The sequence below is a fragment of the Pleurodeles waltl genome, chromosome 12 (genome assembly GCF_031143425.1).
Source record: "Pleurodeles waltl isolate 20211129_DDA chromosome 12, aPleWal1.hap1.20221129, whole genome shotgun sequence".
NCBI classification, from domain to species: Eukaryota; Metazoa; Chordata; class Amphibia; order Caudata; family Salamandridae; genus Pleurodeles; species Pleurodeles waltl.
Window position 1 is genome coordinate 686,018,008 of NC_090451.1, and position 25,356 is coordinate 686,043,363.

The 25,356-nt window shown below is 48.2% G+C and overlaps 1 protein-coding gene across 6 annotated transcripts in view; it reads left to right on the forward strand.

Annotated features, from left to right (window-relative positions):
* Positions 1-6,095: 6,095 nt before the first annotated feature.
* The window catches only part of LOC138268737 (low density lipoprotein receptor adapter protein 1-B-like), a 55,571-nt gene continuing 36,310 nt past the window's right edge, over positions 6,096-25,356 (forward strand). The window contains exon 1 of one of the 6 annotated variants that reach the window (XM_069218714.1): positions 6,096-6,632. The gene's annotated coding sequence lies outside the window, so the exon portion shown is untranslated. Of the gene's footprint in view, positions 6,633-12,973; positions 13,152-18,433; positions 18,536-25,356 lie in introns of those variants that run through there. The other 5 variants (XM_069218708.1, XM_069218709.1, XM_069218712.1 and 2 more) reach the window with 5 other exon arrangements.

The window sequence follows — 25,356 nt, forward strand, 5'->3', positions numbered from 1 at the left end:
CTTCAGGAAGGCGTTCTCTATCAACTGTAGGGAGACATTGTTTACATGCCCCTAAAGACCAGCCCCGTGACATACATTTGGCCTTATACACTGTTAGTATCTCCCTTGGGGGTTTCTTACCAACCTTGCAAACAAAATTGCGTATGGCTGCAATAGTTTTCTGCAAGTGTAGCCCTCTGGTTCTAATTGCCACTTGCCACATCCCTTTTACGTCAAATATGATCCCCAGGTAGGAAAAGGACGTAACATAATCTATTCTGGTGTCTTTTATCATGAGACTGGGAGTTTATGGTAACACTTTCCCACACCTCATAGCAAAAGTCTTGTTTTGTGTCGTATATGGATAACTGGGGCTACTAGTTAACAAAAGCATGTTAGTAACTGTTGCAGTGCAAGGGAGTTTGGGCCATTAGGACCACATCATCAGCATATAAAAGGGGGGGGACAGGCTGGGAACCTATTTGGGGCAGGTTGTTACAGTTAGCAGATAAAACGTTACCCAGACTATGAATGTATAGGGAGAAGAGAAAGGGTGCCAGAACACAACCCTGCCTTACACCCCTCTCCTTTCCAAATGGCTGGGTACATTCACTCTTGAGTCCGTATCACACGCTGGCACTGCATCCATGATATGTTCTCCTTAGAAATTGTATGATCCGCAGGTCCACACCCATGTTCCCCATGATAGCCCACAATTTGCTTTGAATTACTCAGTCAAAGGTAGCAGTTAAATCAACAAAAACTAGGTACAATCTCCCTTGTTTGATAGTGGTGTATTTCTCGATCAGCATGCTTAGGTTTAGACTCTGTTGCACAGTGCCTACTCCCTCCCGGAACCCGTACTGTAAGTCCGATAAAACATTCTTGTCCTGGGCCCATTCCTGTAGTCTGTTCAAGATAACGCGGCCTGCCAATTTTTAGCATCGAGTCTAGGAGAGAGATAGGACGATTGCAAGTTGGACTATGTCTATCTCCCTTTTTGAAGATTGAGACTATGATTGATTCCCTCCAGCATTTCACTAGGCTAACTTGGCAACACACAATCAGGACTTGAGTAAGCAGAGGCCCCCATAGGGTCTTGTTGGCTTTAAACAGATCTACAGAGATGAAGTCCGGTCCCGGCGCCTTGCATTCAAGGCAGCCATGATCTCATCCAGGTTGAATGCCAGCTTGATAGGGAAGGTAGCGGGGGGAAGATCGCTATCAGACATAGCAGCCCTGACCTGTTAGTAGGATTGGAGTAAATATTAGAAAAGTGACTAATCCAGCCTCCCTCACTAATGGCTGTTTCAAGGAGTGGACCGGTATAAGGCTGGAGGTAGGGTGAATTAATGGCCTGCCAAAAAGCTGCCAGTCTTTACTTGTATTTGCATCATGCAGTTTCTCTCATAGATGTTCTTTTAAAGCTGTTTTCTGTGTTAAAATACGCTTGTAGTGTTTCCTAGCCGCCCTGACTTCATTTACACAGCATGGTCAATTTTGGAGTGCCAGTTTTAGTGTTCTATGGGCCTGGTACAATGTTTATGAAACCACCCTCTCGTCCTGTTGTTGCTGCTCCTGTCCTTACCTGTAATTACTAGTCCTCAACGTACCGAGCAATCTTTTGGAAACTCCCAATAATATCCTCGGGGTCAGATCCCAGGTTTAGACAGCTTTCAAAAGCCTGCTTGCAACCACAGATCAACTTTTTTAGAAACTCTTGGGGATAAATCTTTGACCAGCGCAAGGTGTACCCGTTCAGCCTATTAATGTCCATAGCTCGCAGCGTACAATAATTAGGATGTGGCGCTTGGAGTAAGAAAATCTCTTGATGCCATATCAAGGTCTGTGGTCAGGGGAAATGGTCACTGCATGCTGTTGTAGGGGTGATGAAATTTCCAACCCTTGCGGCGTGTCTGTTTGTGACCAGTATGTAATCTATCACTGAGTTTTTCCAATGCCCATTGAACGTCGGTGTGAATGGGATTGGCGGGCAGAAAATCTTGTTGCAGAATGCAAGGTCAATATTGAATATAAGATCATTCAGTTGTTCCCCACAGTTAGTGTGTATAAAGTGTGAGTGCCCAGCGTTCCCCCGTTCGCTTAAACCGCAGGCCTTTTCTGAAGCCCTAGTGCAAACTTCTGTATTGAAATCCCCCCCTATAGAAATACCAAATCCTGGGGGGAATCTGTACTTACATGTCTAACACCGTGAGAGCAGCTAGTATAACTATGCTGGCTCCGCAACCCTAACATTACATCGTTTTTGTTGAAACGTCAGCAAAACAGGCGCTGGCCTTAATTAACTTCTAAAACAACTTCCCAAAAGCTGAATAAAAGACCGTCTTGACTCTAGTAAAAAGGGATATTGCAGCCTCGAGGAAGTTGATAATTACATGAACTGGCAATGTTCGTGGTTGGGCTTAAAATACCCTCTTAAATCCCCTCATCAATTTCTTCGTGTAAAGTAAGCCATTGCTCACATCAGCTACATTGGCTGCTATCACTTTATCTGGACAGTACCAACACTTGCTTCTGTTGAGGGCTGCTGTGCTTTTAATGGGACAGTTATAGCCACTGCTAATCTTATCAGCAGGGCTCCTATAATTTCAACAGGGCAGTATCAGCACTCAGTTCTCAGAAGTGCTGATATACTTTAATGGGACAGTCCCAGTTCTTGCTTCTCAGTATGGCTGCTACACCTTTACCAGGACAGTACCATCCGTCACCTCTCTTTAAGTCTGCTGTGCTTTTAATGGGACAGTTGGTGCAGTCTCATTTCCGCAGGGCTCCTATACTTTTAGCAGGACAGTATCAACACTCAGTTCTTAGCCCTGCTAATAGATTGATGAAGGCACAGTACCATTGGCTTCTCAGTAGGGTTGCTATACGTTTAAGACGGGCCCTGCGTGCAGTCACAGTGTCAAAACGTCAGTCACAATGCCAGTGCTTCTAAATCTGGGTGCTATACTTTGAATAGGACAGTACCAGAATTTCTCTTAAGGCAACTACGCAGAGTTGTAATTTGCAGAAACACAGTTCTCTTTACGGGACAGGACCAGAACTTTTTTTATCAGGCTTGGTATACAATGCTTAATTTGAGTCAGTGGTTACAGTGGGAACGACTGTCACTTATTGTTGGGAAACTATTTTTCCACATTAGACATTTTCCATAGGAAGAGAGGGAAAAAAACACAGATTGTAAAGATGGAGGAAGACAAGGATGGAAAAACCGTCACAAAGGGAGAGAGCAGGACCCTGCAAGAGTGAGATAAATGGGCAGGGAGTATCTGGTACTGTGTTAAAGAGGAAGTGGAATTAGGACCACCAGCCTTGGTATTTGGCGCACTGACAGTGGGCTTCTGAGCAGAGCTTTGGGCACCAGCACTCATTTATTTACAAAGTAAGCACTGCTGTTTTACGTTTAATAGGACAGTGGCAGGGCTCACTTCTCAGTAGGGCTTCTATACATTTAATGGGGCAGTATTGGCACTCACTTCTCAGAGAGAAGTGAGAGTACCAGTACTCACCTTAGACGAGCTACTTCTCGTCAGGACTGCTGTTCTTTTCATGGAAGAGCACCAACTCTCATGTCTCAGCAGTTGTATCATACCTTCAGTAGGACAGTGCCCTCACTGACATTTCAAGCAGGGCTGCTTACTGTATACCTGTGCTTCCTTGCCAGCTGAACTACAATGAGGCAACAAGACTGTACCAGCAGTCTCATCTCAGGGGGGTGTTACACATTTAATGAGACAGTACTAACTCATGCTGCTCAGCCCTTGTTTCTCAGCTGAACTAAATTGAGACAGAACAAGCACTTGCTTCTCAGCTGGGCAGCTCCATTTTTGAGACAATACCACATACACTTTTCAGTAGGCCTTTTATACTTTTACATTTGCCCGTACTCCCTGTATCTACCAACCCAGAGGTGGAGGATGCTCCTTCTCTCACATCGCAGCAAAAACCTGGAACAACCTCATCACACATCTCCGGGCCATCACCTCACTTTCGGAATTCCAAATGGCTCAAAACCTGGCTGTTCGAATAAATCCAGATTGATTGATTGATTGAATGAGACAGTACCTCATGCATGTTGCAGCCGGGCAGCTATATTTTCAGTGAAATGGTATCTCACTCACTTCAAAGCAGGACTGCTATACTTTTAATAACACAGTACTTTAGTTGCTTCTTAGGAGGACTGCTACTTTTAATGAGACAGTACCCCACTTCACAGCTGGACTGCTGGACTTCTAATGAGTCCTCCTGAGAAGACTAATTAAAAGTATTGACAGTACTTCACTTCACAGCCACACTGCTATACTTTTAATAAGGCAGTACCTCACTTGCTTCTCAGGTGGATTGCTAATGTTAATGAGACAGTACCTCATTTGTTTCTCAGGAGAACTGCTACTTTTAATGAGACAGCACCTCACTTCTCGAATGGACTGCTATACTTTTAAGGAAACAGTACCTCACTTCACAACCAGTCTGCTTTACACTTAATAAGACAGTACCTTCTTTACTTCTCAGGAGGACTGCTACTTTTTATGAGACAGTACCAGCACTCGCTTCTCAAAAGAACAGCTAATCTTTTGAGGAGGTAGTACAAGCACTCACGTCCTGCGAGGACTGGTGTACTTCTGATGGGATATTACTGGCAATTGCTTCTCGCCTGGACTGCTATACTTTTGATGAGACAGTACCAGCACTCGCTTCTCGTCAGAACTGTTATACTTTTGATGGGACAATACCAGCACTATTAGGACAGAACTGGCACTTGCTTTTGGACAGGGCTGCTTTCCATTTGATGGGACAGTTCCAGTGCTTACTCTGGGCAGGACTGGTATACTTTTGATGGACAGTACTGGCACTCTCTTCTCTCGACTGCTATACTTTAAAAGGACAGTAGCAGTAGTCACTTCTGAACAGAAATGCTACACTTGAAAAGGACAGTACCTGCAACCACCTCTGGACAGGAATGCTATACTGTAAAAGGACTGTACCGGTGCTCACTTCTGGGCAGGAATGCTAGACTTTAAAATGATAGTACAGGCACTCACTTCTGGGGAGGAATGCTATACTTCAAAAAGGGCAGTACCGGTAGTCACTCGCTTCTGGCCAGGAATGCTATACTTTAAAAGGACAGTACCGGTACTCACTTCTGGGCAGGAATGCTATACTTTAAAAGGACAGTACCACCGCTCACTTCTGGGCAGAATTGCTTTACTTCAAAAGGGCAGTACTGGTACTCACTCACTTCTGGGCAGGAATGCTATACTTTAAAGGACAGTACCAGCACTCACTTCTGGCCAGGAAGGCTATACTTTAAATAGACAGTACCGGTGCTCACTTCTGGACAGGAATGTTATAATTTAAAAGGACAGTAGCGGACCCACTTCTGGACATGAATACTGTAATGTAAAAGGACTGTAGAGGACCTATTTCTGGACATGATTGCTATATTTTAAAAGGAGAGTATCATCGCTCACTTCTGGGCAGGCTATACTTAAAGGACAAAACAGGCACCTTCTTCTGGACAGGAATGCTATACTTTAAAAGGACAGTACCGGTAATCACTCATTTCTGGGCAGGAATGCTATATTTTAAAAGAAGAGTACCAGCGCTCACTTCTAGACAGGAATGCTATACTTTAAAATGGCAGTACAGGGAATGCTATACTTTAAAAGGACAGTACCGGCGCTCATTTCTGGACAGGTATACTATACTTTAAAAGGGCAGTACCGGTACTCACTCACTTCTGGGCAGGACGCTATACTTTAAAAGGACAGTACCGGCGATCACTTCTGGGCAGGATTGCTTTAAAAGGGCAGTACCAGTACTCACTTCTGGGCAGGATTGCTATACTTTAAAAGGACATTACAGGCACTCACGTCTGGGCAGGATTGCTATACTTTAAAAGGGCAGTACCGGTACTCAATTCTGGGCAGGTCTCACAGTGGGAGCGCGCGGGTTCTTGCCTCTCAGCAGAAGTGTTTTCTTCCCACCGGACAGTATCAGAGCTCGCTGGCACGGCCACTAGAGGGGCAGTGTTAACACCCGCTGGGTGTGTTTTAATGGGGCCGAGCGCATGGGGCGATGAAGTCATCTATTGGAAAGGCATTGCCCGCTTGTTCATGATGTCTTGGTCTTGTGTGCAGTGTGACGTGTACACATCATCAAATCTGCGGAAAATACGTGGTTTTCTGCCGGGAGTCACGTCGTGGCGCTGTACAGTGCACACAGTGGCCCGTGTACTTGTGTACCTGCGTGCCATGTGACCCAGCGTCCGCTGGGGGGCGCGGCCTGCCCGGGATCACGACACCTCCTGAAACACACTCAGACGTACAGAAGCTGCCTGCTGTGTGGCTGGGAGAGGGGCAGGGGCTGGAGCCCTGGTGACGTCGCGCGGGAGAAAGTATAACTCGGACCCCAAACTTGGGGAAAGTTTCTCTGGAGCTGGCGGCTGGAGACGGGAGGTGAGCCGGCCGTGGACACAGAGGGTGCGTCGGGGGCAGCGCTGGGAGCGGATCCGGGTGCACGGAGCAGGTGAGCGCCTCCGCACAGCGCCCACCTGTGTACCTCTCAGGCGCACTCTGGGTGCCCGGGTTTGCTGATCCGTGATCGTTCAGTGCCAGAAGCGCGTCACCTCGGTATGTGTGCAGATCTGTGGCGCACTAACTGCTTTTTTATCTGTCTCTTCCTGTGGGTACAAGTATTTTAGTGAGTTGCACGCGTGTTCTGTGTGTTTCGTGCTTTCCATCTGTGTACATTGTTTGTATGGATGCACGCCCGCTTTTTACGTGTGTGTGTGTGTAACCATCGCTCCTGCGCAAGCTGAGCGACCACAAGCGCACTCGGAACCACTGCCCCAGTCACCAACAGAGCGAATTTGGAAATTCAACCTCAGATAAGCATTTTCCATCAGTGCATCCAGGTTATGGAATAGCAGCCTCCCCTCCCACACACCAGGCGTCTTCCGTGGACACAAGCAGATCGGATCAGATCTCAGTGTACGAGTCTGTTGTTTGAGTGTGTTGCCGTACCTGAGTCGATTCGTGTGTTTTATGTGGCTGCAAGTTAGTTTTATGTGTCTGTGTGATTCTACACGTCGGTGACAATGCACCACTGGTTGCTGAGCATGTGCAGCTGCCTGTTTTTTATGTGTGTATTCAAGTGTGTTCATGTGTTTGCAGTGCATTTTTGTGTGCACCAGTGTGGCCTGTTTATTTCCTTATCTACATAGACCAGTGCACCACTCTAGTGCACATATGGCACCACGATATTAGTTCACACCGCAGCACGTCCAAGTTTTCTACATACATTGTGTTTGCTGCCACCCTTTTCTCAGTTGTGCTGGTCCTGCTATAAAGCTTCTCCCTTATCTCTGTGTGTGTGTGTGTATGTGCATTGATAATACATTTGCATGTGTATCTGTGTGTGTGCATGTATATACAGCTGCATATGTAACTGTGTGGTGTGTTTACCTCCAGAAATGCACAATTTTGTTCCCCTCTGTAACTGGGAATCAGTATGTGTATTTATAAAAGTACACATTGTGAAACTGTGGATTTGTGTACCTATGATACTCGTGCCAGTGTATGCATGTGTGCTGGTAAGCCTGCATGGGACGGGTTTCTGTGCCTTTATGGAAAGCATACAGTAGATTTCTGTGTTTGTATGTGACGGTGTCAGTGCAGTTCTCTGTAATTGCATGTGCTTAGTATTTGTTTTTATATTTTTGTGCACATTTGTGTCTCAGGGTTTGAATGCGCCTGATGTATCCTATCTTCTGGGGACACTGTCACCGATTTTGGAATGCATGTACCCCAAGGGCCTCAATCTTAAAAAGACATGAGTCAATCTGCACCAAGAGATGTAGGGCCATATGTAGGAACACTTTTTCCCATAGACACAGAATGGGGAAAAAACTTTGCTACATCTGACCCTTAGAGCCTTTTATAGGCGCAAAGATGCTGGAATTCCAGAATTTCGAAAGCTCTGCCAGGCTTACTCCTGGAAAATTTCTGTGATTTTCCTTTTCGCCTACAAAACAGTTGATGTGTATTTTGGCTGAAATCTGCAATCATTGTACACAGAGAGTTACTAACTTTTTTTCTCACCATGTTTTTAAAATGTACTAGCAGAGAGCTCCTTTCCCCCACCTACACCCCTGCCAGTTTGAGGGCTATTCCATCCACCCCCTTCCAGGAAAGGGACTTAATCCTGCGCTTGACAGGAGTAAATGCCTTTCTTAGGGGGTGGCACAGAGGGGCATGTGCCCGAAAGAGTAATTGTCCCTTCCATCGTAATAATTAGCCAGACCTGACAGCAGCCATTATTTTGGGAGGTGCCCCAACCCATCAAACTCTAAATAAAACCCTAACACTCATACCTTTTGCTGTGGTGACGTTTGTTGGAAAGTACCCTCTAAAGTGCTGGTATGAGGGTATGTTCAGTTATTCGGGACTATCCACCCACAGGAGTAGATTAGTTTACTCAAATGGAAATCTACAAGTGACTACGTTCATTGGCCAACTTTCCACAATTGAAAAATGTTTTTGTAACCTATTTTAGGCTATTTATTTGTAGAAGTGTGAGGTACACACACCACAGATTTAAGAGTAAGACCTGGGAATGTCTAGAAACTAGTCATAAGGAGGCCTTTACCTGAAGTGGACTTCAGTGCACCCGATATATATATATATATATATATATATGAGATATGTGTGTGTCATTTATATTGTAATTTTTTATTTTATTTTTAAAAAGGAGCTGCTTTTAGGAATTTTTGCAATTGTCTTTATTTCACCAACACCTCCCTCTTTGTTAGCACACTATTTATTTTTCAACATCCATTTGGGTAGGTTGCAAAGGCTGCCTTTCCAGGGCTGCTGTAATTTGAAAGTAAGCTGAGTCAGTGGCTTGTCAGCAAAGAGGTGTTGGGGGGTATGGTCTGTGAAGCCTCCCCCTGCGGGCTTCTAACGTATGTCTACAGACAGGGTTTGTACACACATCCCCCTGCCTTCACTTTCACACGCCCAGAGCATCTATGGCTGCTCACCAGAGCTACATTTCTGTTTGTTCCAGGCAAGCTGTCGATTGTTTTTGCAAAAAGAGGACATTATTGCTAAAGTATGACAGCCCTGTGAGCGAGAATATGGAAACACCTTAATTGTATTTTTTTATGAAACTGCAATATTGTCTTTTACATTTAATACGCTTATTAATAAATACTAAGCAGTAATCCAGGCTTACAGTGTGTCCGTAAGGTTGGGTGTCTGGTGATGGCAAACATAGTTTGATAAATTATAACTTTATAAAACGTTTCATACAACTCTTCTGCGTATAAAGAATACGTTACTATTATTCATTTTAATGGCTTTTAATTTACCGAGCTCCGAAGGATGTGGGGCTGAGCCGGTCTTGCTGGGTTTCACGTTTGGTAACTGCAGACCTCAGCTAGGGGTGTTTAGCTAAATGTGCTCATCTCTCTTCGGCTCAGATTCTCAGCTTTTTAAACAGTTTTTGGGACTAAGCAGTTCATGTGCAAGATTGTGCCCAAACTAGGAGACGTTTGCACCCAGTGTTTAATTTGAGCCTGGTGTTTGCCAGTGCTCGCCACCGGCACTTATGACAATCTACCACATGGTGGCACTGTTTGTCTATTTTTTAAAACAGCGCAACAACAGACTGTTTAATAATTCAGTATACGTTAAAAATGTACAATACCTGATGCTCAGGCCTTTCTTCTAGCTTTCGGGGCCTGGAATTATTGCACTTACAGAATTGTGATACTTAGTAATGGGGGGGGTCTGGCCTTTGGCACCACTGGGAGTGGTAATGGGCTGTGCAAGCTGGAGAGGCCTCCTGAGAAAGGGGCTGGCACATTATCTCCATTTAAAAAAAAAAAAAAAAGCACTAATTGCACCTAAAAATCTCTGTCCCTGTTAAGTCCCATTGGATTTTCATACTGTCCCACCAGAAGCTTCTCTGTAGTCCCACGTGATCAGAAGCTGAGCTAGGTGAAGAAGACGGCTACTTGCTCTCTCTCTCGCCACTATTCCGTAGCTACCACCCGGGTCCCTCGCCACCAGGGACCAAAAAACCCCCGTGATCTTGGTTTCCATTGCAAGATTAGCACGATTCTGTGGCTCCTAACACAGGGCGCTGACCTTGGGTCAGAGGCTACCCTCCTGTGGTGGAGCTGTACCTTTGTCAAGTGGAATTTCAAATCAGCCGAGATTGAGTTCCAGAAAATTTGCAAATTTGCTGACATCCGCCTCTCAGTCACCGAGAGACTAACAGGCGTAGCTAGTGACCTTATCCAGTCTACTCTTTGTAACAAGTTTCTGACAAGTGGGAGAAGTGATCCAGTGTAATCTTCGGTAGACTGGGCCGAGCACACACGGAAGCATTGATCACGAGGACAGGCCTTCGGGAACCCCCGGATCTCTTGGCTACAGAATCCACAGGGATGAATTGACCAGGGGCTGTGGGGGGCGGTGCAGTGACACTGGGACACCAGTGTGTAAAGAGATGCCCGCAGGGCAGGCGGGTGTCAATTTCTTTGTCCCTTGTTCTTCAAACAGAATGCAAATAATAGCCTCTGCCATAAGAAGTAGTTGGGAGCACTGATGAAGGTTTTGGTCCCCCCACTTAGATTCTGTTTGTAGGGTGCTTCCAGAGTTATTGTGGGGGGGTTGGGATACGAGGTATTTTTTTCACTTCACGCATTGCACAACCCCTTATGCTTACCCTACATTACCCACGTGTATACACTGAAATTATTTTGAGGCGGCTAGATTTCCTCAGAATCACCCGATTGTTGGTTAAATGCCAAACTGGGATTAAGGACAGGTTGTCCTTAATGGAAATTGTTGTAAGCAGGAACCGAGGAGACCACATCTCCCTTCAAGCAGCAGTGACGACACTGTCTATTTTTAGGGCCCTTACAGACACCGGTCTCCCCTGTCATATATTTACATTTGGCCGCGTCCACGGGATTCATTTCCGGTCTCCTCCAAGAGAAGCTTTAAAACCTCGAGCTGAGGGAAGCTGGGAACCTGGAAGTGATTCACCCAAGCACCATACAGTAACCGAAAGGAGGTGTGTGCGGGAAAACTGCTTAAAATTAGTCAATAATAAACCAGGCCTGCGGGTCATGAGAGCATTTACTCACGGGCGGTGGGGGGGCTGACCGGTGCCAAGAGGACATGGACTTCCGGAGACTGGTCAGACTGATGTCATGTCCGGGGAATTCCAGGTGGGAAGGTGACCCCCGACACGCCAAAATGGTCACTTGATAAAAGTCTGATAGAAATTCAAACATCCGTCGACGACTCGTCATACATTGGCGACGAACAACAGAGATCAACTTTATGTAAATGTTTGTGACAGACGTCACATGCCTATGGCACTCAGGCTGCCACCCAGAAAGAGAAGGGAGTAACCCCCCAGATGTTAGATGTCATTGCCACGCCCTCGTGGCGCTCCAGACGACTCTTGGGGCGCAGTTTTCGGCGCACAAGCACGTGCCCACATCCTGCCCATTCATATAGTGCCACAGAGTTCTTAAACCTAGGCGCTACACCAAGAGTCAGGGTGCAACTTGAGGTCACGGGGTTTGAATCCCAGTAGGGCTGCCTCAGACCTTTATCCCCTTCTGGGCAGTACAAGGAGAACCATTCAGTTTCCGACGCCGCTGCAAGATGTTCAGCCTCAAGCGCTATATTAAACACACATTGTAATCTTAAAAAAGGCCCACGTTTTGCCAGACCGAACTCTTCGTACCTTTTGCACGGGTGTGCCCTAAAAATTGACATCTTGTACCCGAATTTCCTGGCAGCGTGTTCCGGTGCCCCCCTCTGAGACAGAAAGGCGAGGTGCCCACTCCCCCAGCAGCTGTTCCGACAGCAGGGGCTCCGAGAACGCTACATTAAGTGAAATACTTGCCTGCGATCCCTCCCCCGCGGACGTGTCCCCGCACAGAGAGGCCGGTGCACGGCCTGCCTGCTGCTGGGCTCCCACGCGCCCACAGACAGGCAGGAATGTGCTCATTTACTGCTCGTTAAGTTCCCTCCGCATTCCGCCGCCAGCTGCTGGGCCTCGGGCCCCGGATCAGGCTGGGGGCCCTTTCTGCTTTTTCACAGCTTTGTTTCATTTACCGTCTTTGGCCCAGCCCTGCAGAATGTGGTATTTTTGCCCACCATGCACGTTATCGAACTGTGTTTCCCCAACCTGTGCTATTGATAAACTAGCGGCTAGAAGTGTGCATGTTAATAATGTGACCATTGACATGCTCTGAGCCTTCTCCTGGGGTTCTCAGCGCTATACTCCTAGTAAGGTCTCCTGTATTTGTTGATATTTTTCCCAGCGTGTCTGCAGAGGATAGAGGGCGGCCCCATATGGATCATATCACCCCATTCGGACACAGCATTCCCAACCTAAGTCTGAACACCCATATATAGCTTGTAATCTCACACCTTGGTAGGATTTGATATGAATATACTTTGTGTTGTACATATACGTGTGGTTTAGGGCCATCATTCAAACCTCTGGCCCTGTGTTTTCAGGAATAGTTGTGTTTAAATCTCTGCCCCAGCCTGCCATTTTTTTATGTGGTTTATCTAACTGCACATTTTTATATGTGTGAACGGAAGTGACGCCCTCTTTGTTTATCCTAAGTCTGCTGGTGTTTCTTTTCTCTATCAGCCCGTGCGTCAGTGTGCCTTCCTTTGCCCGGGGCTATCATTGAATTACCCTCTGGGGATTTCTCGGTCTCGGTTCTCTATTCTGCACATGTGATGGGACAGGGAGGGCCCTTTCGATGCCGTGTATATGCCTGCCTTCTCGCTCTCTCAGTCCCTACTCCCTCAGGCTCACACCTCCCTAGGTGTCCCCCTCAGGCATCCTTGCTTGCCCCCTTCCCCACACCCCAGGCTCTCTCCATTGCAGCTCGCCTTCTGCCCACTTTGCCTAACATCTGGCTCTCTTAGGCATGTCACCGGCCTGCTCTCCCCCGGCACTTCCTGTTCTACCTGTTTCTCCTCAGCAGTCCCTGCTTCACTTCAGTTTTCCGTCTCCTTCCTCGACACCGCGGCCTGCTCCCCTCTCAGCAGCACACCCTGTGCTCCCCTCCTGTGAGTTTCCCTCCGCTGTTCCTACTCTCGGTAAGTTGCCTTTTCCACAGGTTTCCTTTCTCCTGTAGTCTCCATACGCCCACGCGTGGGGCACCGAAGTCCTCCCTCACACGGTAGCACGCTACCCCAGGCGGGCGTGTGGCTGGAAGTGTGTTGTCTTTGCTTTTAGATTATGTGGGACGTGTTTTCGTGTCACAGGTAAGTGTCCACAGGGATGCTCTCGTCTGTGGGCGCCCCTCTGACGGGTGTGAGGGGTCTGAGAGATAGGCCCGCAGTTTACGGTTTGTAGTGTGCGAGGTCCCATTATTAAATTCACCATCACTTCCCATTCTCATTCCAGATGTAAATTCTGACTATATCAGGATGGACTGGGTTAAGGCATCCTTTATAGGTCTGTCACTATGGTTTGTGGCCTGTACATTGCCGAATAATTCCGTAAACAACTTGTTGGGGACCTGCAGGTGTGGGCTGGAAAGTTCTCCAACGGCCACCATATGTCTATCCAGCCCCTGGGATCCAGTGCTTAGCTATTGTCGTGGTCTCTGGAATTATGCGGGAATAAAAGGCAAATTACGTGGCATAATTTTGCACATTTTGTGATAATATTACAAGATTAATTATAATTTTAACACCCAGATACAGCAATAGGCCACAAAAATGTGACCAGTCCACCGTTCTGAAGAAACAACCTCGGCGCTGCAACGCATGTTGCTGCGTTTTTAGTAACTTCAGACCGATTTGAGCTAAAAACATTTTTTGTGGGTTAAAATCCGGATGTTATACCGTAGATGTTAGATTATGTGACAAACGCTGTACTTGGAAAGTCACCTAATTCCCCTGGCCCTGGTTCCAGTGGACTGGTCCTTACATGCCACTCATGGCGGCGGTGTGCTTGCTGGGTGCAGGAGTTGGATTGTTGGGGTGGAGGACAAGGTGCCCTTTACCGGTGTCTGTCATCACACTGTTGGTCGTCATGAGCTGTTCTCGTGCAGGCGGCGGTTTGTGGTTCCCGCCGGGTCATCTCGGAAACAGAGGGGCTTCACCTCTGCTGTGAATGTCACGTGCTCTTCTACACTTCGGATTTTGCTTGGGAGGGCCTTGCTGAGCTTTGCTGCTTGGACCGAACCACGCAGAAACTCCCTCGGTTTTCTTTTTGTCAGGACTAACGACGATCTGCGATGCTAACCTGCCGTTTCTGCGCCCTGCCTTTCCCCCACTCCTCTGTACTTGTGTCTCTGTACGCCTGCTTCAGACCTTCCTGCTCTTCCACTGAAGCCCCTCTCCTGCCTGCTCCATGCCTCTTTCAGCAGCTCTCGTATCTCCCACCTCTCCTCAGCATGTCTGCTTATCCCCTCTCTCCCTGGTCCCCCTCTGTCCACCCCTCCTCAGCATGTCTGCTTATGCCCTCTGTCCCTGGTCCCCCCCTGTCCACCTCTCCTCAGCATGTCTGCTTATGCCCTCTCTACTCTCTCCTCAGCATGTCTGCTTATTCCCTCTCCCCCTGGTCCCCCTCTGTCCACCCCTCCTCAGCATGTCTGCTTATGCCCTCTGTCCCTGGTCCCCCCCTGTCCACCTCTCCTCAGCATGTCTGCTTATGCCCTCTCTACTCTCTCCTCAGCATGTCTGCTTATTCCCTCTCCCCCTGGTCCCCCTCTGTCCACCCCTCCTCAGCATGTCTGCTTATGCCCTCTGTCCCTGGTCCCCCCCGTCCACCTCTCCTCAGCATGTCTGCTTATCCCCTCTCTCCCTGGTCCCCCTCTGTCCACCTCTCCTCAGCATGTCTGCTTATGCCCTCTCTACTCTCTCCTCAGCATGTCTGCTTATGCCCTCTCTCCCTGGTACCCCTCTGTCCACCTCTCCTCAGCATGTCTGCTTATGCCCTCTCTCCCTGGTCCCCCTCTGTCCACCTCTCCTCAGCATGTCTGCTTATGCCCTCTCTACTCTCTCCTCAGCATGTCTGCTTATGCCCTCTCTCCCTGGTCCCCCTCTGTCCACCTCTCCTCAGCATGTCTGCTTATGCCCTCTACTCTCTCCTCAGCATATCTGCTTATGCCCTTTCTCCCTGGTCCCCCTCTGTCCACCTCTCCTCAGCATGTCTGCTTGTGCCCTCTCTACTCTCTCCTCAGCATGTCTGCTTATTCCCTCTCTCACTGGTCCCCCTCTGTCCACCTCTCCTCAGCATGTCTGCTTATGCCCTTTCTCCCTGGTCCCCCTCTGTCCACCTCTCCTCAGCATGTCTGCTTATGCCCTCTCTCCCTGGTACCCCTCTGTCCATCATGTCTGCTTATACCCTCTCTCCCTGGTACCCTTCTGTCCATCTCTCCCCAGCATGTCTGCTTATTCCCTCTCCCCCTTTTACACCTCTATTTATCTCTCCTCAGCATGTTTGCTATTCCCTCTCTCCCAGGTACCCCTCTGTCCATCTCTCCTCAGCATGTCTGCTTATGCCCTCTGTCCCTGGTACCCCTCTGTCCTCTTCTCAGCAGCCCCTCCACCGGCTGCTTCTTCTCTCACCCTCCTCAGCAGCTCCTGCTACCTCTGGATGTCCCTTCTCCACTCAGCAGCTGCTCGAACACTACTCCCTTCCCCAGCTCTCCCTTTCTATCTCTTCAGCAGTACCTTTTCTATATCTCTTGCTCTCTGTTGATCATTCATCCCCCCACCCATCTCTTCACCACCGCCTCTCCTTGCTCCTTAGCAGTTGCCCACCTCCCACCAGACACTGTTTTTTTTTTTGGTCTCGTCCATGGCTATGGTCTGGCTTGACAGCGCAGCTGTCCCCAGACAATTTTTATTTATTTTTTTACAAACAGTTTTATTAGTTTTATTGAACAACATAGAACCCAACAGGTCACAGTTACGCTTCACGGACTGAGCACTGCACTGAGCACTGCACTGGTTTAAAGCATATAACAGAGGCATACAGTCAACAATCACTATGATACTCAAGGGCAAGGCGCACCCGACATCCTCCTGTCTAGGACCCGCTTGTGGTTCCACCCCCCCAGGACTCCATCCACTTCCCCCACACTCCCTCATGTTTAGCGGGACTGCCCTTCGCTTCATAAACATGTTTCTCCTGCTGGGCGCACCAGTCAACCCCTCAGCGCCACTTCGCCATTGCTGGAGCTGTCTCTGCTTTCCAATTCGATGCAGTGTCCCTCATGGCCACCAAACAAGTCATTCCCACAAAAGCTCGATCTGCTCTGCTGGACCCCACCCCGTCAAGGACTCCCAATAGGATTGGCAACGGGCGAGCTTGATCTCCACCTGTAGGACTCTAGAAACTTCTGTCACCACTGCTAGCCAGTAGGTTGCAAATTGGGGGCATGTCCATACCATGTGATAAAAGCCTGCATTAGGGCCTGCACATCGGGGACAGTCCGCCTGAGGCCGAAGGCCCGCTCTATGTAATCTGTCGGGGTGAGGAATGCCGTGTGGAGAAAATAGGTTTGCACCACACGGAGACGGGAGGTCAGCATTCTCAGGGCCATCCGGGCGTCCCTCCAGTCCTCGTTGTCCATCGGGCCCACGCACTGCTCCCACCGCTCTCGGAGCTTATCAAGTGTCTGTGCTGTGTTAGTAACCAACATGCGGTAAATGCGTGATACTCCCCCCTACCCAGGTGATCTTCAGTGTCTTGGCCTCGACAGGGCTAAACTCAGGGAGGGTCGTCCCCGCTTGAACGTGTGCGTGGAGTGCATTGTCCCTGGCAATTAAGTTATCATTACTAGAGAGGGGCTTTGGCTCTGTCTGTGTGTTGAGAGGCAGAAGTGCTTGTTTTGATTGGGCAGAAGTTGTGTGCCTACACAAAACAATGCTTGCCCTCCACAACTGTGATCTTTGTTTATTTATCCAACAACCTGAGGTTGGACTTTTAGGGGCACATTGTTATGCTATTAAAGTGTATTAGATAACAAGATAATTGATGGTGTTTTTCTCTGGCAGGAGCACAGATGGGAGGAGGGCAGTCAGTCTACATGGATTTTTAGGTCTGGCTTGATAGTGCAACTGTCACCTGACCAGTAAACCTTCACCAATATTATTCTACAGTTTTTTGTTTCCACAAAATACACATTAATTACAATGGTATTCATTTCCATGCAGCATTCTTGTAAAGTCCGGCCTATCGGCACTGCCAATGCTTGTTTATGGGTGGAGGGAGAGTTTGCCACCATACTGGGAGACCCTCCCGACCCTGGGAATATTTGCTGGCATCTGGTGGTGACAGCCAAAGTTGGTAAATGTGCAGTTTGGGTCAGCACGAGAGGGAGGGACTTAGGGGATGATTCATTGTTAATTAGGGTGCAGTCATTGGCCAACCCAGAATGCACTTGACATTCTCAATATTTGCATCTGTCTCCGGGAGAAGATGTACATCTTCGAGACTCGTGTCATTTTTGTTCCCGTCTGTGTATCTTACAGATTCAAGGTCACCGCAGAGAGACTTTAGGTGACTCGGGCAGACTCTTGGAGGTCAGAGACCTGCGTTGTCAGCACTGGTTTGAAACAAACGCTTCCCGCATTTCTTGGGGTATACGCCCCCGCATACACTGTGCACCCATACAATTTGAGAAGTCTTATCTGTAACGTCTTGAAGAGGCGTGGGGAAGGTGGTTCTGACATCAGAGGACCCGGTGTACCCAAGAACTGATAAGACATTGTGTTTTTGTGAAAGATTCTCTCCTGCCCTAAACGGAGCGTCTGTTCCCAGCCCCAGGATTAAGTGTGGATGTTAAAAGACTCCCATGCTCGAAGGACCCCCCCACCCCACACACACCGGTCCAGCCTGTTCCTTGGGGAGTGAGTCAGCTCCTAGAAACATTCCCCTGATGGGAGAACCTCTGCCCAGGCCCAGCCAGGCTGTAGTTATAGAAAGAATCCATGTTGTAAATCCATTCTCCTGTGAGGACGCATGCTGTCAGCTCTTGTCATAAGAACACCTCCCCTGGTGACAACGTCTCTCCACAACCTGTCCCTGTAATCCCAGATATCCCAAAAGACCCCAAGAACCCCCCTACACGCCCACTGATGTAGCGCCCGTGATAAAGCACATATCGGGCTCGCCCCTTTCCTTGGAAATGTTTGTTTGTCACAAGCAGCCCTCTTGCCCTGGGCCCCCCGGTTTGTTGTGTGCAGTGTGAGCTGTCTCCCGCCAGGGCCGGCGGAGCCCTCCGTTGCCACAGCTCCCCGGCTGCTGGCATGGTTACAGCAAACCACCCAGGCTCCCGGCTCCCAGGAGGGGTCTGCAGCGGGGAGGGGTTTCTGCCGATTTACTTTTGAAATATCCGACGGGGAGGGGCTGGAGCGTGGGGAGGAGGAGGAAAGGAGGGTCAGCGGGAGAGGACAGCCGGCAGAGCAGGGGAGAGCACAGTTCTGGAGCAAAGGGCGCCCAGATGCTGAAAGCGCGCGAGGTAAGACAAGTTTTGCACGTTTCATTGGCTTGCTCTCCTCCAAGGGCGCCCCCTTGCGGCCTTGGGATTGATGTACTCCACGGGTCCTCGCAAACACTTTCCCAGGGGCCACAAACTTTGGTCTGTGATTTGACCGACGCCCCACTGATGCCAGCAAGGTGGAGGTCATGGGTCGGGGTGGGAGTTGAGGGAAGCTGGGGGGATTTGGGTGAGGGAATGTAGGGGAAGCACTACATAAACATCCAGTGTTGGAATTGCAGAATGTGAATCAAAAAACCTGGGATAAATCCCAGCTTTTTCACTTACCTAAATTGTGTGATTTCAGGCAATTGTTTTGTTTCACTTTTCCTCATTTTTTCTTACTTATCACATATGAGGAGCTCAAAATACATGTCCTCAGGGTGTGCGCTGTACAAAGCTCTGTGTGCCATAGTCTTCCCCATCTTCTCAATGCGCCGGTTCCCCAAGATCCACCGAGCACCACTGGTGCTGCTGTCTCTCCCATCTCTGTGGTGCTGGCCTGGCCTGCTCGATGCAATAGCGCCCAATCTTCCCCTCACTTACCATGGTGACCTCAGTGAGCTAGCCGTGCTTCACAGGTGTTGCCACGGTCCCATCATCTTCCCATGATGAGCACGGTCCTACGTGCTCAGTGTGTCCAGTACACAGTGACAAGGAGGCATTGACACTGGGCCAGAGTGTGGCAAAATCAAGAACACACTGAGACTGTGACGAGGGAGGATGGACATACTGAGACTGCGAGGCAATGGCACTGGGAGACATACTGACAAGGAAACAGAGAGACAGTGACACTGGGAGACATACTGACAAGGAAACAGAGAGACAGTGACACTGGGAAATAGACATACTTAAACAGAGAGACATTGGTACTGGGAGACATACTGACAAGGAAACAGAGAGACAGTGACACTGGGAAATAGACATACTTAAACAGAGAGACATTGGTACTGGGACAGGGAAGCCCTGACATTAGGCCTGAAGGGCACTGACCAGTGCTAAGGGACACATTGATAGAGAAACATTGACAATGGTGCTGAGTGACACTAACACCAGGACAGTGTTAGGAATCTGACCCAGGAGGAGAATTCCAGGGACAGGGAGACACTGGGACAGCGTGCAGTGAAGTAACAGCGGGACAGGGACATGCTGACTATTTCAGTGACACGCTGGACCAAGAACATCCCTGACACTAGGATAAGAACACACTGCAGCAGGGCCAGCGACATGCCAGGATAGGGACACGACATGCCAGGATACGGACACGACATGCCAGGATACGGACACGACATGCCAGGATACGGACACGACATGCCAGGATAGGGCCAGCGACATGCCAGGATAGGGCCAGCGACATGCCAGGATAGGGACACGACATGCCAGGATAGGGACACGACATGCCAGGATAGGGACACATGTTGGGAAAGGAACTTACTAAGACTGGGCCAGGGAAATGGCTCTGGGACAGGACACACTGACACATGGACAGTCAGAAATTGGGACCAGAAAGCAGGATCACTGGTGCCGGCCCTTGGACTGTCTGACTTAGGCACAGACAGGCACCAAATACTACTCTCTTTAAATGGCGTCTAGGTTTTTACGCAAGAGTGAAGTCTCTGGCTAAATAAGCTGTCCGGGACAAGGCAGGGAGTTGCTGACATGGACACACTGACACTGGAAGAGCGCATTGGGGTAAAAACAGAAGGACATGGTCATGGCACAAAGGGACAGGAAGATGGTCACACGGTGCCGAGGATACACAGACCATGGCGCTGGGACACGGGAGCTCAAAAACAGAAACACAAAGCCACATACGCCATCAGTGGGTAGTAAGACCCTGACACTGGGATCACAAGGCACCTTAAATACGTGATGTTTGGGCAAAATATTGAAATCAAAATATTGTGTGGACAAAATATTGTGTCAAGAATATCAAAGACAAAAATATTGTTATATAGGTAAGGGTTCTATGGGTAAGCAAAGTTTTACTACACTTAGCTCCACATATATGTACTGTGACAGTAAATATGTACGTGTGTGTATATATATATATATATATATATATCTATATAAACATACACACTGAAAAAACAAAGGTTACAGGGACGCTACACTTAGGTTCTGCATTTACTCTTACAAAAGGATGGAAATTCAGCAGTTATAGTTCGAGTGCTTTCAAGTGTCTATAACTTGCACCCTAAGGTAACTGTAACTCGAACCCCTGCCATGCACAGTCTTTTCTTCCATAATTTGGGGTAATTAGGAGTGCATGGCGAAGGCGCAAGTTATAGTTACCCTAGAGCCCGAGCTATAGTTACTTGAAAGAAAAACAGCTGCTGATTTTCTGTGCTTTTGTACGAGTACATTCAGAACTGAACTATAATTCCCTGTAGCCTTTGTTTTCTTCAGTACATTTCTATGTTTTTTTTAACACACACACCTACGGAAAAATGAATAGTAAAAAAGCGTTTTGGGGAACCCCCTTTTTCTTGGCCCCACATGACAGAGCACCCCAAAACTTTCCAGACAGCAGCTAATGTGGCTGGCAAATTATTGGGGAACATGTTTTGTGAAGATTCTCAACCGGTGCCAAAGATATAGACAATTAAAAAAAACTATTTGTCTAAAGAAACTAGGTTCTAACTAGTGACCGCCACTAGGTAATATATATATATATATTCACAGTACTTGGATGGAGTGTTCAGAATAGTAAATCTGTACTTAACATTTTGCACGTACCGTCATGATATTTTGATTCTCAATATTTTTGACACAATATTCTGTCTGCATTATATTTTTAGCTTTGATATTCTAATAGGAAACCACATACATAGGACTGAAGTTGTGGAAGTTTGAAAGCACCCCTCTTTTACCCCTTAAGCAGACATGCCCTTCATGGTGAGGGTGACTTTTAGCTACTCTTACTTAGTCCGTCACCGCAAGCATTAGTCATGTTAAGATTTATAGTTTCACGTTGCCTAATATATATTTGGAATTGCACGTCCCAGCTTGCTCAGTGGTCTTTGCTGAAAAAAAAATAAAGTGTGTTTTGAAATCACTTTCGTGACAACAAGTATTGCTGGCAGTCAACATTCTGCTAATTGAGGCAGCTGTTAGCAGCAAGTGGTTGTGTGAACAGCAGCGGTGTGCTATGCAAAAAGTCAAAAGATAGCATCCTCCCCCTACTGTCTGATGCTGCACCTAGCCTCTGTACTCCAGGTAACGTCACCAGGTACATTGTGCTCCAGTCCTGGGTTTTCATTTAACAATCTAATGCATTCTAGGGGTTGTATTCTAGCCTCAGTTCAGTGGATCCAGTTGAACTAAGATACCCAAAAACAATCATTTGTATTAAATCAAAACCTAAAGATCAAACTGGACCATTGTGTTCTTGGTGACGTGGAGTCATCTGGTGACCTTAGCTCCACATGGGGCACCGCCATATTTTCTTTCAACTTCCACGTTAGTCTGTCAGGTGAGCTTCCAGAGCACCACTTTCCGTCCTTACAGCTTCCATGCTGCTCCGTCAGCTGAGCTCCCAGGACACTGCCACCTTTCCCTCCATTAGACACCGGGTCTACTCTGCTCTGTGGGCACTGTCACCTGGCCCACATGGTTGCTTTCACTGGTTCCCCATCCTTCCCCTCCTTTGCCTTGGTTGTTGGTCTCACACAGGTGTCCAGATCCACCAGCCACGTGCCTCCAGAGCCACAGGTGTCACTAGCTACATTAATGCGGACATGTAGCCCCTGTGTTATTTCACCCACTTCGTTTTTAGGCCGAGCCGAGGCAGCACACAGGCGCTGTTTCTTGACATTTTGTAACCTACATCTGTGGGCTTGCAACATGCCCATTTTATGCCCTTCACTGTAATTTATTCCTTGGCCTGCCTTCCTACTTCCCCTTGATTTCGTAGGTAAATGCTTTACGTGTGTCCGCCTTGAGGCTGCTTTGTTACCGCCTTGGAGATTGACCCTGTTACATGGATTATTGCACAGTCGGCCATGTACCGTAGCCTGGGTGCACTTCTTTTTTCGTTTGCTTTGCGTGGCCATTTGTTGTTTCTTCCTCCTCTTTGTTTTGGGCATGCCGCTGTTTCTTTGTGATGTCTGCGCACAAAGGCTGCGAGCTGGAGGGGAGTTCTATTTAATTTACTTAATAATTTTTTTAAGGTTCATATAACGCAAATCCAATCAGAGGATTGAACTTACATATAGCACAACCTTGATCTGAGGAGCGCTTTACATGATTACCACTTAACAAGGTTAGCAGCTGAAAAAAATACAAACTGGAGCATTTAACACATAAAAAACCCACAGAAATCCTCAAAACGGCTCTCCTGGCACAGCGGAGAACTGATACTACATCAAACCATTCAGCACAACACACTCTTTCTGTCTAGGTCATCTCTGGGTCCCCACACTGGGTTGCGGAGGACCCCAAAATAGTAACCTCTCCCACCATTCAGTGCCTTTTTAAGCTCTCTCATGGTTGGAACCTTCGTTTTACATCCCGGGAGTAGTTTGTGTTTTGAGAGCCTTGTTTGTAATAATATTGCACTAGGCCCTCTAGGGGCTACATATATGGTTACACTGCATTACGTTCTGCCATTTGTTTTCATGTTGTTATGCCCTCTAGGGGATGACTGTATGGATAATTGACCATGTTTCTTACAAATGCTATTTTTATTATGTTGTCCTCTAGGGGCTGTTCTGAGCATTACATTCAAGATACTACAACATTCTCTGCTCTTTGAAACTTGCCCCATAATGCTTTGCGGGGCATTTCTTTTACAAAACATTTTTGCTCATATCTCGCTGAGTGGTGGTCCTCGGAAAATAGGACTAGCATCAAACTGTTCAGCACAACACACTTTTTCTGTCTATGCATCTCTGGCTCACCATTCTAGGTTGGGAGAGACTGTAAGAAAGAACCCCTCCCATCATTCAGTGCCTTTTTAAGCTCTCCCATGGTTGGAACTTTTGTGGCAGAGAAGACCAAATTATGCGGCAGGGTTGACCAATTTATGTGGCAAGAAAAGTCTAGTTTTGCATTTCCAATGCAAATAGCTTTATCTCAAGCAGATGCGAGACCCATTGCATTGCAAATCTTGTTCTTTTCTGCCTTTCTCTCTCATGCTCACATCTTCTATTTGTCTCTCACTCTGTTTACCCTATTTTCATAATTTCCCATTTTATGGGCGAGCACAAAGTGCTCCGCCCATTCCTTTTAAAATCCGCTTGCTTTCATTTGTGAAATGCATACTGTCATGCCTTTTCCGATGTTTAGCCCACCTACACAGCATCGGTAAAGCACTGAAAACATAGCTTTAACTCGAACAAATGCGAGACCCGTTACATTGAAAATGCTTGTTCTTTCAGGCCGTGTAATTGATAACCACTTTGCAGACCTCCAGACAGAGGAATCCCTTAAAGAAATAAATCATGTTTTAGTGAGATCCAGTTCACCTGACTGTGGGGCCCAGTGCCAGCCCTGGATAAAGTGTGTGGGGTTCTCCTCCCCATTGCCAGGAGACAGGGCCCTTGGCACCGAAAGAAGGGCTGTGACAGGACCTTCGATGAGGGCTAGGGATGGGCAGGAGGCTTGCCAGGCTACAGAAGCAGCGCCCGGATGTTAGCCTTGAGAAGCTGGCAGATGTGCCCACGCTGTGCCGCGGTTCGGCGGTGCTCCATGCGCGCCGCCATGTTTTTCTCCTCTCCCATGTGCTTGGCACCGTCGCATGGACCCTTTCCCACGTCCCCTTCCTCCCAGACCATGATCTCACTCTTGGACTGCGAGCAGCAGGCGGAAGCTGACTGTACATGAGGCCACGTCAGTGACACACAGGGAAATAAACTCTTCTGCAAACTACAGACCTGGCGGGGAGCCCGAAAAAAAGCTCCCAGTGACCTCACCGGAGTACGGCTCCATGTACTTTTATGGCATTGGTCAAGCATGTGCTGCTATACGCTTAAAAAACCATGCTCCTGTTTGTTTATCTTAGGGCTTGCTGCCACAGATAGGCGGCTTCGTAGCGCTTGGGGTGCTCGCTCGTAACCAGTCGGAGAGCGCATAGCTGCAAAGCTCTCACATGGCTCTGCCCGCCAGTATTTATAGGGTGATGAGATTTAGGGGGGCAAACACGGATGAATAAACCAAAACGCCGACTCCCAGAATCCAAATGTTCTTTGGGCTAGAGAGCCGCGACTGTCCCAAGGTGTCACATGCGCCTGTCTCGCAAGAGTGTGATTACACGCTGCCCACACTCACTCTGAGCCCGGGAGCACCTCTCTGCTTCTGGAATGTACTCCAGCCGGGGTGCCAGCTGGTTGTGTAATACAAGTTACAGGTGATTGTGCAATGTGTGGCACACAGGCCCCGCCACAACTCCACCCTGCGAGTTTATGCTTTGTGTTAACACTCACCTGGCAGAGGAGTATTACAGATAGCAGGAATGTGCCTCTGAACGCAGGCTACCGGGTGACTGATTGCATGTCACCGGGACACTTTCCCTCCTGCCATGTTGCTTCTTTTCCCTCCCACTCCCTTACTCTATGCCCCTGCCCTCCGCCACTGCACTTTACTCCACTCTGCACCAACCACTCTTCTCTAGGCCACGCTACTCTGCGCCACTCTACTCTGTGCCACTCTACTCTGTGCCACTCTACTCTGTGCCACTCTACTCTGTGCCACTCTACTCTGTGCCACTCCACTCTGCGCCACTCCACTCTGCGCCACTCCACTCTGCGCCACTCCACTCTGCGCCACTCCACTCTGCGCCACTCTACTCTGTGCCACTCTGT